Here is a 20,387-nt window from a genome sequence, read left to right on the forward strand (position 1 = left end):
CTGACTTTTGTTACCCTTTCCCTCCCCAATGATAATATAACATGTGAAAGAATTAAAGAGTTAGGTCTGCACCCCACTCCTACTAACTAAACTCACATGGGAATCGATGACTATCGCTGGTATGGATCCCTCTTCCCCAACTCCCAGACCTGCTCACATGCGTGTTGGACTAGCAGGACTGGGTTGAGTCTGGAATGGAAAAGCATGCAGGGTCTGCCTCTTGTCCCCCTCTCTTGGGCACAGCTGGAGTGTGCAGTGCAACAGTAGATGAGGATGCCTTTCTGCTCTTCCTTGTCTGCTAGTGGAGGTTAGCGTGTAGATTGGAATAAGAGGCAGGTGCTGTCTCTAAATCCTTCTACCTTTGGGATCAGGTTAGTGTGTAGAAACTGCATGGCTGGGCTGGAGCCCTCCTTCCAAACACACGTACCCTGCTTTGAGGTTAGAGTGGCTGGCCCCTGTCCTGTCTTCTACTGGGGTGAAACTAGTGTGTGGAATAGAAAGCACAGCTCCCAAGGATCTAGCATCAGTGTCCACTGCAGCAACACACAATGTGTTGCTGAGAAAACAGCTATTATCCTTGGTACTGTATCACTAATGAGACACACAGCACAGCAATGTTTGCGACTGCTCAGACAAGTCTCTGGTAATAACTATGCTGCTGTATGACCAGAAGCCCTTTGCAGCTGTAAACTCACCCCTGCATGGCTTTACCATGGCTAGCATAGCTTAACACATGAAGTGATAAAGACACATTTCCTAGGCCTGAGGACACGGAGGATTTCTCATTGCTGCACAAACTTACCTCCCTCACCTCATCATCTTGCTCCAAAAACTGAAGCCTGCATGACATGAAAGGGGAGGAAACACACTCAGCAAAACATCATTTTTAAAAAAATGAAGTAAACTATCAAGGTGTATGCATGCCTGTGATCTTAGCATTGTCACTCTTTTCCTGCCTCTCCTCTCCATCTTGTCCAAGTCATATCAGAACAAGAGTATATGTCCTTTTGGACAGAGGCTCCGTCTTGTTTGTGAGGCACTTAGCACATTTTTAGGCACTCAAAAAACAATTCTGAAGCATCCATCACACATTGCAAATACCTCTTCGATCCAGGCTGTCTTGTAGGCCAGTGCCAGAGTGGGAAAAATAGAACAATTTTAAAATGTCAGTTGTCCTCAGGAGAATTTTGTGGCCTCTGGGCTCCATAAGAGGACTCTGTCAACTGGAAAGTGTGCGTGTGTGTGTGTGTGTTCAGAGAGGTGTTCTACTTAATGCTGCATTACGCTTTGACCACTAGATGGCAGAATAAGTGCAAAGTTTCATACCTAGAATACTAAATCCAGTGTGCAGCTGAAGTATCTAGAATGGCTATCGCTGAAGAATATAGGTGCGGGAGTCACAGTATATTTTAAAAAGTAGAACCTGAACTCTCCATACCATCCTCATTTTAGCTGTCCTGAATGCAATCAGTTTTGTTCCTGTTTTCCAGGAGACCAATTCTTAGCCATCTGTAAGTCTATTATTGGAAGAAGGTCTGTACAAAGAGAAGAGTCTAGAACTGTAGATTATAAAAAGCAAAATTGGGATTCATCCTGATCATTGACAATAGGGAATTCCACAGCCTGGGGAAAACACTGCATCTGGAATATAAGAGCTTCCCCCTAAGGACAGGGGGAAGTCAGTCAGTGTCTCTAACTATCCTAGCTGTCATGGCAGGGGAGAGGTAGTATTAGGGCTAGACCATTAATAGCTTTACAGATCAAGACCAACATCTTGAAGCAAGTCTGGAGCTGGATAGGGAGCTAGTAAGGAATAAAGTGCACCCAATGTGATGTGATCTTAATGAGTTCCACTGGGCAAGGGGGCAGCGACATGATGAATCAGATGCAGCTTTCTTGAGGCTTTAGTGGTCAACCCCCAAAACATCATTTTGCAGTGACCCTGCCTGGGTCATGAAAAGCATGTGGGATCACTGTGGTTAGATCTCCTGGTTTGTTGAAGATCGAGGGTGTTACTGGACACAGTCATTAATTGAGTTCTTAGAGACAGCAAAGAGTCCGGTAGAACTATATACTATCTCAGCGCAGGAGGGCAGAGTGTGTGGCCACAGTGTCCTGCCATGCCTTCCAAGTGTTTTCCTCTTGCTGCTAATTTCACCTCCATCTTCCCTGAATTTAACAGAGCCACTTTCCTGCCTCCCAAGTTCTGTTCCCTTCAGATACTGAGACATGAATGTCAGTAATGGGTGCAAAAGTGGTAGAGCTGGGTATTGTTGGCACATTGATGACCCTGTAGTACATGACATCTCACATGAATAAGAGGGTTGACAAGTTCTGCAGCACTCTACAGGGAAGAGGAGCAATCACTCATTATGTCCATCTGGATTCTGTGAGCGGGAAAATGAGCAAAAACAACTCTGCCTACCCCTGCAAGGTCTCATAGGGGAGTCAGTAGGACATCATGTTTGATCATGTGGAAGGCTGCTGATAGGTCAAGCAATATTAGAATGGACATCTCACTTCTATCCACGGCCAGAAGGGGGGCATCAGTGGAGCCAGGTCTGTCTCTGTGACTGACTGGAAAGGGTCAAGAATACTGGGGAGGTAAGTTGCTTCTGGAGGCAGTTTTCCATCATCTTTTCTAGAAAAAGTCCAAGATGCTGATTTTGTTTACTGTCACATGTATATTTATAGCACCTATAACAATTGTATTTTGGTACTGAAAGATGCCCAGATTGCAAATGTTTCTAACTAGGACCCCCTTATTTTCCTTCCCTGCAACCTTGGGAAAATCTTCTGCTCTCAGAGGAAATCCCCGTCTGAAATGCTTTGTTAAACATGCCGCCAGAGTCCAGGCACACTCAACGTTCCAGTAGATATGCTGAGGACAGTAATGCCTGGGTTTGATACTTGTCACACTTTGCCAAAACAATAAAGTCTTCTTCGCTATCCCATAAAATTCCTAATGTTCCCTCTACCACACTGTCTGCTACATAGGCGCCGAATCCGTGGGTGCTCTGGGGCAGGAGAACCCATGGGGAAAAAATAGTGGGTGCTTAGTACCCACTGGTGGCCCCCCCGATTAGCTCTTCCCCTTCCCCCCTCCAGCGCCTCCCACCTGCCGGTCGGCCCTCTGATCAGTAGAGCCCTGCGCGGGTACAAATTTATACCCGTGGATGCGGATATCTGCGGATATAAATCAGTATCTGCTGAACTGAAGAGCTCTCCTGGGAACCGCAGCAACAAAAGGAGCAGAACATGGGGCTGCCACTCCCAGGAGCCAGTGCCCTGCGCTGCCAGCTCATCCAGCATGGCCTTACCGCTCCCAGCCCTGCCCCCATCCCTTCCATGTAGCTGTCTGCATCTCCTGTCTGGGGGAGTGTGCTGCTTGAACACAAGAGTGCAGCCAGGGGCAGCTGCCGGTGGGGCTGGGGGCAGTACAGCCATGCTGGAGGAGCTGCCGGTGCAAGGCGCTGGCTCCTGGGAGTGGCAGCCCCACTTTGTGCTCCTTTCGCTGCTGCGGTTCCCAGGAGAGCCCTGTGGTTCCATAGATACCAATTTATATCTGCGGAGGGCTCTACTGATCAGCTCCTCTTCCTCCCTCCCAGTGCCTCTCGCCTGCTGTGATCAGCTGTTCAGCGGCATGCAGGAGGCACTGGGGGGAGAGGTGGAACAGGGTGAGAAGAGGCAGGACGGGGGGGTCAGGGGGGAAAGGGCGGAGTGGGGGGCTGGCCTGTGGCAGAGCAGGGGTAATCACAAAGTCAGCACCTCTGGTCTGCTAAGCTGAGATGGAGCAACTGAGAGCATTGGATACAATGTTTTTCGGTGGTGGAAGTCTCTTGGGACTCATATTAATAAAAATCCCTTAGTGCTTCCCCAGATCTTTTATAGGCACTCTTAGTAAGTACAGCGATGGAGTACCAAGACCCACTGTAGCTATTGGAACCATGGCATCACGAGCACACGAGAGCGTAGTTCTCAACACAGCTATCAATGCTAGCTCTTGAGGGCAGGGACTATGTCATTTAACATTCATAATAATAAAACACTAAACTAGGGTTTAGAAAACCTAATAAGAAAATGTTAAACTAGTGTTTAGTGTGTTCTTATTTTTAACACCAACCAGATGACTGATTTCAACAATCTTTTGTATGGGTGGGTGGGGAATACAAAGTCTCTCTCCGCTCCCTGTGTTCTCTTTTTTTGGCCTCTGAGGATTGGAGTACCTCTTGGTTCAGTTCTTCCCGAACAGGTGTGTTACATGGGAAAGGTATCTTAAAGGAGATAGTCCCAAGGTTCTCGCTCACTTAGGAGAAGTCCTCATAGCTCTGAGAGTGTCTGTACAGCTGTGGGGTCATCTCTGCAATCAGGAACCAAGCAAAGTTATCAGCTCGAGGGTAAACAGCACGTTCTTTTTACTAGAACTCATAGGTTTAAAAAAGCTCGATACTAAACTCTGGCTGGCTTCCAGCACCACCTCTCCCCTCAGATCTCTTCTTTTTAAATTTTTTTTAACTGAACTCAATCCTGTCATTATCAAGGTGAAATATGATGCCATTAGCATGGCAGAGTAGTTATTTGTAGAATGAGACGGCAGCTTTTCTGCTTCTAATTATCTGACTGTATGAGAAATCCTGACATTAGGAACAGACTGTCACTGCAGCGAGAGGCTGTTTGATCCACCGTGCACTGAGACGCTTGTACAGTTTAGAACGTTTCTACCAAAAGACAGGACCCCATTTTCAAAGTCTAGCAGCAGCATTGCTGGGGAATCGAGGGGTCTAGTCTCTTAATTCAGAATCAGGGGCAGAATGGAAATGCCCAGCGATTCTGAGCTGCAGGGCAGCAGAGCAGCAGCAATTGGCGTAAATTATCGAAAGACACAAAAGGTAAATGATATCATGGGCATCGTCAGAACTCTGATTTCTTTTTCCTTCCTGCTGTTCAGGGAACATTGCCCAAGAAAATGTTTTGAAAACAATTCACTAAAAGAAACTACAGCTGGACAATATTGATTTCTAAGGCAACAACCACTGTGGCCAGGTACCCCATGGGAATGAGATATTCTAGTCCTCTCTTCTAATCCCTTGTGACCCCTACATTGAAAGCATTGCTTTTAAATCACATTGTATTGCACAGGCTGCTTATCTGTGGCTCTCATTCTGAATACCTGCATTTGTACATCAGTGCTATAAACATACCCATTTAAAGAAGGCAGCAGACAAAATGTTAATACTGTTATTTGTTCTACTCTCTGTACCAGTTCCTTAAACAGAACAAACTGAACTGAGTTCACCATTGACTAGGCATGCATCTATCCTATTAAATGGGCTGACCCATCCATTCTATTCTTTCCTTTGCCCATAACTGGAGGTTGCATTTTATTTCCTTTGGATTATCCGTCAGTTTCTCAAGATGATTCTCCTACATTAAGTCACTTTTCAATAGGTTTGTCTTGTCGTGATCTGGAAGCAACTGCTAATGTTAAAGACAAAAATATTTTTGTCATGACTAAAATAGACCAAAATGGAAACCATCAACAAAAATACTTCAGCCTCATTGCCACTAGCTTGATTAAAAAAAATATTCTTTCTGTATATGCAACGAAGCACAACTATTTAACGTGTTTGTAACAGCCCACAGGACAAATACAATACAGGCCAAATCCACCTTTGATATAACTCCATGGAAGCCAGTGAAGTCACACCACAGATGAATTGTGCCCTGTATGTCACGAGTGATCGTTCCAGAGTTCCTCAAACAGTAGGAGTGGATGAATCAGTAAGATTACAAATAAGCAGCTCTTACTATTCAAGCAGCTGAGATTTTCGGTGGTTAAAGCAGTGCTTTGCAGGACTTGGTCATTAAATGGGATTTTCTTTGGAGAAAATGAGTCCCCCCGGGATACCATTATTCTGAATTCCCACTGCTCCATGGGTATTAAGAGAAAATACATTAATCCATTCTGGTTACAAGAGTTTGCAAGGCTTGGTAATAAGATCTAAATGCATTTCCAGATGGTCTATATTCAAGAGATTTCTCAGGGCAAGAGCTCAGTACAGAGGGAACTTCTCTTTTCACACAAACACAGACTTGTTTCCAGAATGCACAGAATCCAGATATGTAAAATGCTGTTGAGCAGCGTAAAATCACTGAGCACACAAAGTTTGACAGGACGGACTTTGTTTCGTATTTCCATTGGCAACCAGACTTATACTTTTCTCTTGTCAACTAAGATTTCTCTGGGCGTCTTGGAAGAATGGCCTTTCCTTTCACCTACTAGGTCAGGCAAAAGAGAGGGCAGCTGGAAGGAAGTGGCTTTCATTTTCATCCGCATACGAAAAACAGTTTTTCATGGACATCCAGAAAGGCTCCAATATTTCAAGCACTTGAAACCTCTTTCCTTAGGCCACACACAGCCTGAGCTATGCAGCTGTTGAGCTCTCTCACTTGTCTTAACTCCTTATGTGCCCCATCACTGCTGAAGTGCTTTAATTTAAGCTGGGCATCCTGAAGGGCACAGAGATGGCACTTCCCTGGATAAGCAGGGAAGGAACCATTCTCTGTGTTGCTCCCAATATATCTCTGTTCTTGAGCACAGCAGGAAGGAAAGGAATACAGACTCCGCCAGGTAGGAATACTGAATCTTTATTCCAACAGAGAAGCAGGAAAGTCTGTGAAGGTGCTAGATTACTGAGGACTAATTGGCAATTAAAATTAATTGTGAACAGTGCATTGGGACAAGCTAATACTTTGTCCCATTGGCACTGGGGTTTGAAAAGCTAGAACTATGCCTGTATTCCTGACGCTGCTGAGACCCGACCTTTCTTTAAAGATGACTGGTAAGGAACAAGCCAACTGCTTACTCCCTCGCACTGTAAGCATCCCCTGGTACCCCGGCTGGTAAATACCTCTTTGCTGACTCTACTACTTCATATTCTGCTACCATGTAACCAAAGGTAGAAACCTTTTTCTAAGGCCCTATTGTCTGCCTTCCTGACACTGTGCCCAGGAGGGTTACGAAATACATGCTGCAAAATAAAGGGCCTAATTCAACTCACTGATGTCAAAGGAAGCTGGACTGTGCTGTAAGGGACAAGGTCACAAGAGAGTGGAAATTTTGAACAGTGAGGGTGCTTAGCCATTGCAACAAACTACCAAGGGAACTGGTGGATTCTCCATCTCTTGATAGCTTTAGATTAAAATTGGATGCCTTTCTGGATGATATGCATTAACCAGACATAAGCTATTGGGCTAAATACAGGGAATTCAGTGAAACCCTATGGGTTGTGTTATAAGGAGGTCAGACTAGATCTAATGGTACTTCTGGCATTAAATCTATGAAAAAATAAAGGAAGCTAATTTCCATCTACAGCAAAGACCTAAACAAACAAACTATATGTTCTTCTGGGGCTTGAATTCAGTTTTATTTTTAACTTACCCATATGAAATTACCTAATCTGAATGGCTCACTTATCTTTCACCACTAACGTGTACTTCTAATTGGGGATAAGAGATTACAAAAATATTTTCCCTAATTAAGGGGAAAGAATTTCTTTGTGGTCATTAGACATCTAAAAATAAATCCTATGAAATGAAAGGTGGTTATGATTATACAGCTTTTCATTGTAAAAAGATTAACTGATTATATTTGCAATATGGGGCCATGTACTCTTAATGATGCTGGAAATAAAGTCTGTGAACTCTCATATCCACCAAACTATACATTCCATCACATTGCTGATCGGACATGTAAAGAAAATTTGGGTAACATTATAATAGTGTTGCTCTTTCAGATGCTGTGTTGCCTTTTCTAATACTGAGGGACGAGGAGAGGGAAGGACAGAATGCTATTCTTTGAGAAGAGATGCCAAGGGAAGCTCTCTACCTCCTAGAGTGGAGACCCCTCTTACTCATGGGCATGATGGTAGTCCCAGAGGAGTCAGTTTCCCCCATTTCTTAGTATTTACTATCTAGCCTTAGATTGAGCCAGTACTGGGGCTGGTCCATTCACACTGCCTACTGAAAAACCTACACTGGGGACCTCAATTAGTGTGTGTGGCATTATTTTTTTTTTCAATGGAAGATGAGAGTTGAAAGAGCAGCCAGGTTCAAGGGGAGGGTCTCTCGAGCCCAGGGAGCCTTAGTGGGTTGGGAAACAAAAAGGGCCACTTTTCAAATGTCAGTGTTAATATATACATTCCAGTTAGTTAAATGAGGTATTATCTTCTTCTTCCGCCAGAAACTATTTTTCACAGTGGAAGGATATGTTGGGAGTTTCTCCAACAAGTTGTTGAATTTATTTTTTACAAATTAGTCTTAAAATGAAGGGGACACATTCTGATATTAGGATCCCCTTCACAGTGTGGGTGGGAGGCTGTTTCTTGCACTTCTCAGGTGGCTGAGGGCATGAGGTTGTGTGCACCCAATGGTTTACTACTAAGCGACACACAGAGGCAGCTTATTGCTCTTTTTCTTTCTTGCCCCTCCCCTATTCAGGGTGGGTGACTTCTGTAGTCTTCTTCCAAAACTCCTGATTGTACGCCTAGCTGTCACGTAAATTGGTCTCTCTGCCGATATCTGGTCCATATACAGTCTCTGGCCTCCCCCTGTGGTCATCTTTCAGCCATGAACATTGCAGGAGTCATCCTACCAGTGTAACTGTTAGGTCTCCACTGGGCATGTCTGTACCAACATAGCCTAGCCTCCCTCAACTTGTCTTTCATTGGGGCCCACATTAGGCCCCTCACAACCTCATTTTTTTCTTGTCATGAAGCGTCCAACCATTTGACCCTCTCAACATCTACATTTCTGTAGTGGAAGCATTTTGATGTCTTTTCCTGTGGCTGGCCATGTCTCTGTTCCATACATTAGGATGCGTTGAATTACAGTTTTATACACTCTACCTTTTAACTTTATTGGCATCTTTTTATTACAGAGAACTGGGATCGGCTCACACCACTTGTACCAAGCAGCTTTGGTACTATGCTGGGGACCATTGTCAGCAACCATTAATACCAGGTATTTAAATTCTTTCACTCTTCTAAGCTGTCTGCCTGTAATATCCTTTATGGTGGGTCCTCCTCCCTCAGTTATCGAAGCCTCAGTTTTACCAAAAAGAAAAGGAGTACTTGTGGCACTTTAGAGACTAACCAATTTATTTGAGCATGAGCTTTCGTGAGCTACAGCTCACTTCATCGGATGCATACCGTGGAAACTGCAGAAGACATTATATACACACAGAGACCATGAAACAATACCTCCTCCCACCCCACTGTACTGCTGGTAATAGCTTATCTAAAGTGATCATCAAGTTGGGCCATTTCCAGCACTAATCCAGGTTTTCTCACCCTCCGCCCCCCCCCCCCCCCAAACTTACAATACAATACCCACCTGCGGAAGTGAAGAAACAGATTGATAGAGCCAGAAGAGTTCCCAGAAGTCACCTACTACAGGACAGGCCTAACAAAGAAAATAACAGAACGCCACTAGCCATCACCTTCAGCCCCCAACTAAAACCCCTCCAACGCATTATTAAGGATCTACAACCTATCCTGAAGGATGACCCAACACTCTCACAAATCTTGGGAGACAGGCCAGTCCTTGCCTACAGACAGCCCCACAACCTGAAGCAAATACTCACCAACAATCACATACCACACAACAGAACCACTAACCCAGGAACCTATCCTTGCAACAAAGCCCGTTGCCAACTGTGCCCACATATCTATTCAGGGGACACCATCACAGGGCCTAATAACATCAGCCACACTATCAGAGGCTCGTTCACCTGCACATCCACCAATGTGATATATGCCATCATGTGCCAGCAATGCCCCTCTGCCATTTACATTGGTCAAACTGGACAGTCTCTACGTAAAAGAATAAATGGACACAAATCAGATGTCAAGAATTATAACATTCATAAACCAGTCGGAGAACACTTCAATCTCTCCGGTCACGCAATCACAGACATGAAGGTTGCTATCTTACAACAAAAAAACTTCAAATCCAGACTCCAGCGAGAAACTGCTGAATTGGAATTCATTTGCAAATTGGATACTATTAATTTAGGCTTAAATAGAGACTGGGAGTGGCTAAGTCATTATGCAAGGTAGCCTATTTCCCCATGTTTTTTCCTCCCCCCCCCCCCAGACGTTCTGGTTAAACTTGGATTTAAACTTGGAGAGTGGTCAGTTTGGATGAGCTATTGCCAGCAGGAGAGTGAGTTTGTGTGTGTGTTCCCAGGGGGGGTGGGGTGGGGGAGTGAGAAAGCCTGGATTTGTGCTGGAAATGGCCCACCTTGATTACCATGCATATTGTAGGGAGAGTGGTCACTTTGGATGAGCTATTACCAGCAGGAGAGTGAGTTTGTGTGTGTGGTTTTTGGAGGGGGGTGAGAGAACCTGGATTTGTGCAGGAAATGGCCCACCTTGATTATCACACACATTGTGAAGAGTGGTCACTTTGGATGGGCTATTACCAGCAGGAGAGTGAGTTTGTTTGTGGGGGCGCGGAGGGTGAGAAAACCTGGATTTGTGCTGGAAATGGCCCAACTTGATGATCACTTTAGATAAGCTATTACCAGCAGGACAGTGGGGTGGGAGGAGGTATTGTTTCATGGTCTCTGTGTGTATATAATGTCTTCTGCAGTTTCCACGGTATGCATCCGATGAAGTGAGCTGTAGCTCACGAAAGCTCATGCTCAAATAAATTGGTTAGTCTCTAAGGTGCCACAAGTACTCCTTTTCTTTTTGTGAATACAGACTAACACAGCTATTACTCTGAAATCAGTTTTACCAGTGTTTGCTCAACCCTATATTGCCACTGCTCAAAGTCGGTTTGTAGGGTCTTACAATCTTCTGCACATATCACTAAGTCATCAGTGAACAGCATATTCCAAGGCATCTCCCTTCATATAGTCTCATGTATCACATCCATGTAAACAAAAAGGGCCCAATACTCTCTCCTGATGCGAACCAATGTTTACTGTAAATTCTTTGGTTTAGCCCCATTAGAGTGACTACCATAGTCAAAATCAATCATATATAGCCTGGATAAGGCAGCCATATTCTTCTGGCACACCTCTCTGTTGCAAACTCCACCAAACTAATTCTCTCAGTACATGACTGTATGCCTTATCCAAGTCCACAAAGACCATACCCAGTTGCATTCTCTTTTCCCTGAACTTCCCCATGGGAATTTGTAGAGCAAATATGGCATCAACTGTACACCCTTCCAGCATAAATCCATACTCACCCTTCCCAATTTCAGCTGTTCCATGCAGATGATTTTCAATAATCTTCTCCCAGACTTTCGTAGCAAGTGATGTCAGCTTACCTGAGTGATAATTATCATATACTATATCTCCTTTATGTTTAAAAATGGGCACCACAAAACTTTTATGCCACTCATCTAGCATTTTCTCTTTCTTAAGAATACAGTATCATGTTCTTAGATTCTCATTCATCACTCTTTCAAAATAATCACTCCAGACTTCGTTGGGTAAATCACCATTTGTTTGCAATAGATCACGTTCATTTTTAATATAAAAAAACTTGTTCACATCCCTCATCATTTTGTCTTGTAATGAGCTTGTAGATTGTCTTTTCTCCCTCATATTCTCCTAGTTGGTTATATAGTTAATCTGGGACCAAATTTTTAGTTATCACAATACTTCTTTCGGCTTTGTTTTTGCCTGTATATATACCATCTTATCACTGCTCAAGCCACTGCCCTGCCATTTTTTTTAAGGTTACGTTTTGGTTTTGACTGATTCTTTAAATTGAGGATTCCACCATCAAGTCTTTCTTCGTATCCTTTCCAGCACTGCTTTAATCACTGTTAAGACTTCATGTGCCATTTCCAGCAACGGTAACTGTAGTTTGTATCCTCCATACATCCCTCACTTGCTTCTTTAACTTTAGCGGCCTTTGCCCAGGTATAAGAATCAGGTGAAGCTGTTGTTCCTTGCAAGCAACATATGCCCTAGTCCTCTGAGTTACACTTAATATGGGAATGAAGATATCTTTAAACAAGAAATAATGCAAAGACTTCCTGACTACATGAACACATCTATTGAATGAGTTTTACAGGTCGGCTATCCAAGCTTGACATACATGGTTTGAAATCTGAATTTCCCTTTTCCTAGGTGAGCTACCTACCAAGGCTACCAAATCCCACCCACCCTGGCAAGACTTTTTTTAATGCTGTCTTTATTTGCCTTGTTCTTGTCATAGAACCAATGTGGCATTTTACAGAGGTAGCCATGCCACCAACTACCCCATTGCACCCTGTTGAGAGATGCCACCAGTTGGTCCGTGACTGCTTATTGGATATTTGCAGCTGTCCTGCGTCTGCAGAATATTCCCCTATCTGCCACCCAGGGATGTGCCTTATGGGAGTTACACATCCCTTCACAAGGCAGAAGCTGCTTATTGCTTTATGTTCAAATCTATTTCACCATTGATACTTTCACCCTGTGACCTGTCAGAATGCTGTGCCGAGCAAAATGGGAGCTGCTTGCTTTAAAGAGATCATCTGTTTGCTCTTGAAACAATTAGAGAGGGCAGACATGTTCCTGAAATAGTTACAGAACACAAAACAGCTACGACTGAAACAAGTTCCAGATGGGGTTTGAGAGGGGTTTGGTTTTGGTAACAACAAATTAAAATGGATTCCATGTCTTAAAATTCCTCTGGTATCTAACGAACAGGAAACATGAATTACAAGCAATAATTTACTACAAACAAAAGAGATGAACTCTGAGACAGGCCCATTTATCTTTGTTCAAGTGCCTCCTTGAGGTTTGCATGTTTACCGCCTGAGGAGAGCTAATGGCTTTCTTCCTCTGTCTTTGTGTTTTCAAACTCTTAGCTATTTTGGGTCCAACACAAAAGGAAAGGAAGGTGCTGAGCTCCTACTGAAGGGGCTGGCTTACCTGTGACCTTGGAGAGATACACAGAAGTTCCTTGAAAGCATACAACAGAGAGAAAACATGAGAAATGATTGCAAGGGGTCAAGGACTAGAGGCACGTTAAACAGGAAAGAGGCGCTTGATATTCCCCCTCCCCCAAAGTTGCTGCACATTCAGGAAATATTTCATTTAGAAATGCAGGACCAAATTTATCCCAGGTGTAACTTTAGTGGACTTGCACTAAGGATTATTTGGGCTCTTAGACTACAGGGACATTTTCCTCTGTCTTGATTTACTGACTGCAAAGCTTTTGAGTGCAGCTGATAATAGTCGCTAGGATTGCAATGCGGTTTCCTAATACTGTACCACTGACAAGGCTGTCTCCTGTGCAATTGTGTTTGTTTCATGCACAAATATGTCAAGTGAAGGTTATAAATGGAAATGTTTTGCCATTAGCATGTGCATCAGCTGCAAGAGACCTACTAAACATGCATCTTTCAAGGTCCATTTAATAACAGCTTTGACCTGGATTGAGCAGACAGGCTGGTTTTATAGAAATTTGGATCATAACCTCAGTGGACAGCAACTCCTAGGGGTTTGCCCAGTAAGATAGTGTCAGCAGTTGCACAAACCTCCCCTCAAAGGGGGAAGGGACACAGTGAATAGCAGAAGAACTACTGTAAGTTATTGCTGGGGAGGAGGCAGGGGGGCAGCATTAGCTCTATGCCTGGAGCCCTCATGGTCAGGGGGCTGATAGGACAATGCCACGGAGAGATGGAATCAGTCAAGAAGTCCCGGAACAATGTTACTGTTCCTGTGAGCCCTTGACATACAACATTTTCTAGTTTAATTTTTGAATAAATATGGTTTCTTTCTTCTGTAGTTTTAACTTTATAAAAAATAGCCAGAGTTGAGCCATACAAAAATGAGTGTAACTCTGTTGTGCAATTGTATTAATGTGTAAGAGAGGAAAAATATAATTCCTGAATCCCATAAAATGTTGACATGATGATGAAAAGATTAAAACCGTCTCTGGCTGTACTACCCTGAATGCACCCAGCCTTGTCTGAACTCAGCAGCGAAGCCAGGTCAGGCAGGGTTGGTGTTTGGATAGGAAACGGCCTAAGATTTCTACATCTGCTAGCATCTTTTGCTTCTTCCAACACTAGGTGGCAATCTTCTCACTGCATTTACTTATTCCCTCCCCCTGCATCCTTTAAAACAAAAAGCAAGAAAGAGCTTAAAAAAGAGTGCTTCCCCTTATTTTTTAAAATTGATTGCTGTTTAATAAATTATATTTGCTTTGAACTGTATGTAATGATCAGTGGGTCAGGGAAGCATCCAGTGCAGAGAGAGCACCCTGGAGTGGGGACATCCAAGCCCCTGCCCTAAGTGAACATGACAAGGTTGCAGGTCAAGCCCCCCAGGAATCCTGGGCCCAGCCTTGTTGGGGTTATGAGGACTCTGCCACACAGGAGAGTGAAAGGGGAGCCCTTGAGGTCAGGCAGGCCTCTGGGTAAAGGAAGTGGGAGCGAGGACTCATCATTTCGCTGGGGTAGGGTATAAGCCAGGAAAGTTCCCCACAATAGCGGGACCATTCCCCTGCTTACATCTAGGGTGCGAGTTGGCCAGACACTTGCCTTCTTTATTATATTCATTTTACAGATGGGAAACTAAGGCATAGTGATGTGCCTGACAGAAGAGGCATAATTCTCCTGTCTGTCTGCTGTCTATGGTGTGTATCTAAGCACCATGTACAACGTCCCTCCAAACTCCCACTAGGATTGTTGTGTCAACAAAACAAAGTTTATGAACGTAGGTTAAATTCAGGGTCCAAGTTCACCCTTCCCTCACTCCATCCCTGGGATTCACTCAAGCCACAGTCCAACTCCAGAGTTAATACATCAGGTATCCCCACCTTAGAGCTGTCAGGCCACAGCCCACTTTCTCAGCACTTCAGACCTAGGGGCCTTCTATCACCAAACTGTTTCAGTTTCATATGTACCCACTTGTCTTATTTTTTATTCCTCCCCTGACATAGTTTATTTAACCTCATGATCCTCATTTTCCTGCTGGGTTTTGTTCTTTACCAAATGGCTGGCTGGGGAAGTGAAAAGGAGAGACTCTTCTCCCCCCACCCCACCACTCCCCCAACTGAAGACTTCATTTCCCATTAATGAAGATTTTAAAAGACATCTCAGGGCTCATTAAGAATCTGGTGACAGCTTTACCTTCTTATGCAGAAACTTAACACCAGACCATTTCCCCGGTGGCCAAAGCCCGGATGGCTGCAATGTTAGTTCTGACTCCACTGGAGAGTTCTGGAAAGCATGATCATGCTGCAGCATAAATGGATGTCAAGAGGTTTACTTAGCTCTTTATCAGATCTTCATTTCAAAGGGCATTTCATAATATATTTGAAATGGTTATGCAGGGAGCTCAGTCTCTCTGCCGCCTCCCCAAGAACTGAATGCTAAGCTCTGCTACCATCACCTAGGTGATACCCAGGGACACTGCAGGAGCATGTCTCAGAAATGCACTGGGTGAGTGTAGGGTTGTTGAGAAGTGTCTGGTTGTTATTCTTCTAGTGAACTTTTTCCCATTTACATTGACCACTTATTTCCCTCTGAGTCTGGTGTGATGCCTTCCCTCTGCTGCACAAGAGGAACTGGTCTTTTTCTCTTTAGTAAGAATCAGTTAAAAAAAAAATCTCCCTATGACAGAGTGCTAGCAGCAACACCCTGATCGCTGACCTTGCTGCAGCCTGTAAAAGGCTGCAGGCTCCGCTCGGGGCAGCGAAACGCTTTCTGCTGGGGAATTATGAGCACCCAGATGGTAACCACTGCCTTAAGGATGTAATTGGGAGGCTATAAGTAGACGGAACAGGAAGCAAGGGGGAAGCTCAGCTGGTGAGATGTGCTGAGCCTGTATGAAAAGCTCCTGGTACTAGATGCCTGTGCTATGTTGTGTGTGTATAGGTGCAGAGGAATAAAAGGTTCATGGGGTGAATGGCAAACAGCCTGGGTGAGCCTGTGAGGTGACAGAAACAGGCTAGAGCGGTTCTCATCCTGCGGCCTGCAGGCCACTTGCAGCCCAATCAGCACAGAGCTGCGGCCCATGTGACATCCTCAGGGCCATGTAGTATTGGATGTGGCCTGTGGCCCACAATGGTAAATAGGTTGAGAACCACTGGGGCTAGACAGCGTGGCACACTGAGTAGCTACCTGAAAGCGTGCCCTGCGATCCTCCCCCAAATGCTTTACCAAGAGCAAAGTCATTGTGTATCGTCCACTTTGGGGTGGTTTTTTTGCCAGGTTTCCATTAGGCCAAACTGATCAAACTGGTTGGTTGCCCTGATCACAAATCTAGTGAAGTTCAATATTGGTAATGTCCCTTTTTGTGGCATGACATTCACGAGAGTGCACTACATCCTAGGAACAGCCCTGCCGTTCTTATGGTGCAGGAATGACCTCAACAGACTCACTGGCTCTTGTGCTCCAGCGCCAGAGTGATTAATGATGACATGTTTGCCCCCTCAGGGCCTTTCAGGTTTTGTGCAGAGTCCACCTGTAACTGAGCATCCTAGTCAGGAAACGCCTTTCATCTTCTCCATAAATCACTTAGTTGCTCTGGGTCTCTGCCTCGCTGCTGTGTGATGCCTTTGGGGAGTTTTCAGAGGCCCCTGCCTGGATTGGGGGGGGGGGGGAGGGAGGGTGCTTGTGTCATTTCAGACCCCTCTGCTAATCTAATAAAACTGTTAAGAAGCAAAGGCATGTAGCCCTTTTCATTAAAGCTAGCTTCAGTGGTGCTACACTACTGCCATTACATTTGGGGGGTGGGCAGGTAAGGTGTTCCTATATAAATTTACTCAGCTCTTCCGATTTAGAACTAGACAATCAGTGCAGCATGGCTAAAAACTAGCATCTAGGTGCAGACGTTTACTCTCCAGCTCTCATTCAGAGAATCTAAAGAGGGTGCAAATCTAGGTAACAGCATCACACAACCAGATTGCTGCCATGGTGGCTGCAGGGGACAGCTGCAATTCTAGGGAAGCAAGTAACATCTTCAGAGACTGTTCCAGGCAGAGAATCTGGAAGACTGAAATCCACGAGTAGGAAAAATTAATAAAATTCAGCTGGAATTACTTGATTCATATACATTCTCTTGGCTAGGCAGCTGGAGAGCTGTCATCACTAATTCTGACTGTGCACAGTTCTTATTCTCTTTGTTACCCCATCTCCCCAACCTCACCCCAGCCTGCTTTGTCTTAGCCACTTATTATTTCTTACCTTCTAGAGCGTAAGTTCTTTGGGGACAAGAGCCGTAACTTACTGTTTGTGCAGCGCCTAGCCCAATGGGGCTCAACCTGTTGCCTTTATGCGCTACCACAATATGAATAATACTAGTTACTAATACACCTTTTAGGGTGGTTATCTTGGCAGAGAAAACTCCCTTGCAAAACTTCAAGAGATAACACTAAAAATATACCTGCTGACATTTGGAAAAGGATATAAATGCCACAAAAGACCATTTTAGATCTCAGTAAGTAATAAGTGGGCCCTCGAGTGTTGTCCTGTAGTGAGGAGGTGAAAAGCAGGAATTGCATCCTACTTAATTTTCAAGGCTAAATGTGCTTTGAGCTTGTTACACAATTCAGTGAGCTGTTCATACCTACATGTTGTTTGATATGCCTTTTTTTTTTTTTTTTTAGCTTATCTGTCTTTCTGTTCTTTGCAATAGGAATTGAGAGCGAAATTCTCCCCTGTACAGCAGGCCAGAACAATGCCTAGGCACCACTTAAACAGGGTTTAAGTGGGACTTAAGTACATAGGCATGGGGTTGACCCTTTGTAGACGGGGAATCAGAAGTTGTACGTGCTTCAGCTTGCTTCTTTTTCTTCATTCCTCTGTAAAAGATCCAAAGGTTTAACAGATGCGTGCCTGGTTTTAAATCCGTCTCCGAGGATTATAGGAGTCTACTTGTCTGTACTTTGTAGCCTCCTACTTCAGAGATCCACAGAACTCATTCCCTTCTTTTTGCACATTCTAGTGACTTTCCCCTTGCCATTGCTGATTTTGTTCCCTGCCTGGTGAGAACCCTGGTGCCTTGGGAAACAAGGGTGTGAGATGCACTATTAGGCCTTTCCTAGTCCCTTTTTTGGAAAGGCCTTTTTACACGTGAAGGTTCAGAATCCAGATTTACTGCTGAATGTTACACTCCTGCCCCATCCCAGGCTAGGATCACATTGCAGGGTGGGGGGCATAGGGAACATCCAATGATTCATTTATTAAAAACAGCCCTAGACCATAACTCCAGTTGTAGGGGGGCTGAGCTGGGAGGGCAGGGGTGAGTTCTTGACAAGTCAGCCAGGGGGGCTGTTTCAGATTTTGGCAGTGGAGGGCAATTTTAACCATGATTCCAGGGGCTACTTAGGCACTTGAAACTCTAGGTTTTTTGGCAGATAATTTAGCAATTAGCTGACACGAGCACTGTATCTAATTCCTATGTAAAAAAGAAAATGAAATAAATATTAGGCCCACTCAGCTGTAATACTAACATGTTCTGACATCTTAAGGGCAAGTCACTTAAGGGACACTGGTTAGATTTAAAATGTTTAATGTTTATTCTTACTTTGTTACTAACTCTGCAGAGAGGGAAACCCCATCAGGACGCCTGGATTCTATCTCAGTTCCAGGAGGCAAGTGGGATGTAGGGGGTTATAGCGGGGGGGGAAGAGGGGAGCAGAAACATCTGGGTTCTATAAAAGACCATCAGAATGGTCTTACTGTGCAAGACCAATGGTCCACCTAGCCCAGTGTCCTGTCTTCCAACAGGTTTCAGAGTAACAGCCGTGTTAGTCTGTCTTTGCAAAAAGAAAAGGAGTACTTGTGGCACCTTAGAGACTAACCAATTTATTTGAGCATGAGCTTCCAACAGTGGCCAACACCAGGTGCTTCAGAGGCAATGAACAGAACAGGGCAATGGTAGAGTGATTCATCCCATCGCCCACTCCCAGCATCTGGCAAACATAGGCTAGGGACACACAGAATATGGTGCTGGCTCCCTGCCCACCCTGGCAAATAGCCATTGACGGACCTATCCTCCAGGTACTTTACTGGAACCCTGTTATAGTTTTACCCTTCACAACATCCCCTGGCAAAAAGAGTTCCACGGGTTGACTGTGAAGAAATACTTTCTTTTGTTTGTTTGAAATCTGCTGCCTATCAATTTCACTGGGTGACCCCCTAGTTCTTGTGTTACCTGAAGGAGTACATAACATTTCCTTATCCAGTTTTTCACACCATTCATGATTTTATAGACCTCTATCCTATTCCCCCCAACCACCTCTTTTCCAACCTGAAAATTTCCAGCCTTTTTTTTAAATCTCTCCTCAGCGGGAAGCTGTTCCCTACCCCGTATCATTTCTGCGGCCGGTCTGGGTACCTTTTCCGACTCCAATATACCTTTTTTCGACAGGGTGACCAAATCTGCAGGCAGCGCTCAATGCCTGGGCGCACCAGGGGTTTACAGAGCCAGCCTAGGGCAGTTCGTTTCGTTAGGGATCCCCTTCGGCAGGGTTCCCAACAGGCCGCTCGCTCTTTTGACGACCCGCGGCGACTCCCCACTGCGCCTTCTCCACCAGCAGCCGCTGACGTAGCCGCCGCCCCCCCCCCCCCCCCCGCCGCCATTTTTTGGTCTGGGGAGGTGGGATCCTGTTTTGCGAGGCGCTTTCCGGCGCGTTTATCAGCGTCGCCGCTGACTGGCCAGTCTCTCCACAAGGCCGCCGGGTCTTCGTGCGGGCACGGACGGGCGCGGCCGCTCCTCTGGACGCCGCCATCCCGCTGCCCAGGCTCCCCGAGGCGGGCGCTCCCCGGGTGGCTCCCGGCCCTGGCCTGAACGGTCCCGAGCGGTTTTGCATCGGCTGCGAACGTCGCCAGCTGCCGGCTCGCCCCTTCCCCCGGCTCGCTTGTGAAGCGCCGGTCCCGCCCGGGGGACAGAGCCACGCTGTGGGCCTGCAGGGGGCGCCGCCCCGCGCCCCTCCAGCCGGCGAAAAGCCGCCGCTCAGCGGCGTCCCAACCCCTCCAGGGGGCCGGGCCACGCCCACTTCCAGGCGCCCACCCCGTGCACGCGTGGGCTCTTCCTATTGGTCTAGGTGCTCTGACGCTAGGGCCCTCTGGTGCGCTGATTGGCCGCCTGTTACAGCCACGTGGCCCTCTCTCCTCCCGCCACAACAACCACCACCCCTGCCAGAAGAGGGGCAGGACTCGTGCGCTCCCACTGGCTCCGGGCCGCCTCACTCTCTGCTCTGTCCCACCCCCACAGAGCTGCGCTTCCCAGTGATTGGTTTGTCGCCGCTGACCGCTCTATTCCCCTCCAGTCAGGGCGAGTTTCTTCCGGGTTGGGGAGGCGGGTGGCAGGCGGTGGTTGGCTGGTGAGCGCTGTCTGTCACTTCCCCCTGGCGCAGCGATTG

The sequence above is a fragment of the Lepidochelys kempii genome, chromosome 15, assembly GCF_965140265.1.
Source record: "Lepidochelys kempii isolate rLepKem1 chromosome 15, rLepKem1.hap2, whole genome shotgun sequence".
Taxonomy (NCBI): Eukaryota; Metazoa; Chordata; order Testudines; family Cheloniidae; genus Lepidochelys; species Lepidochelys kempii.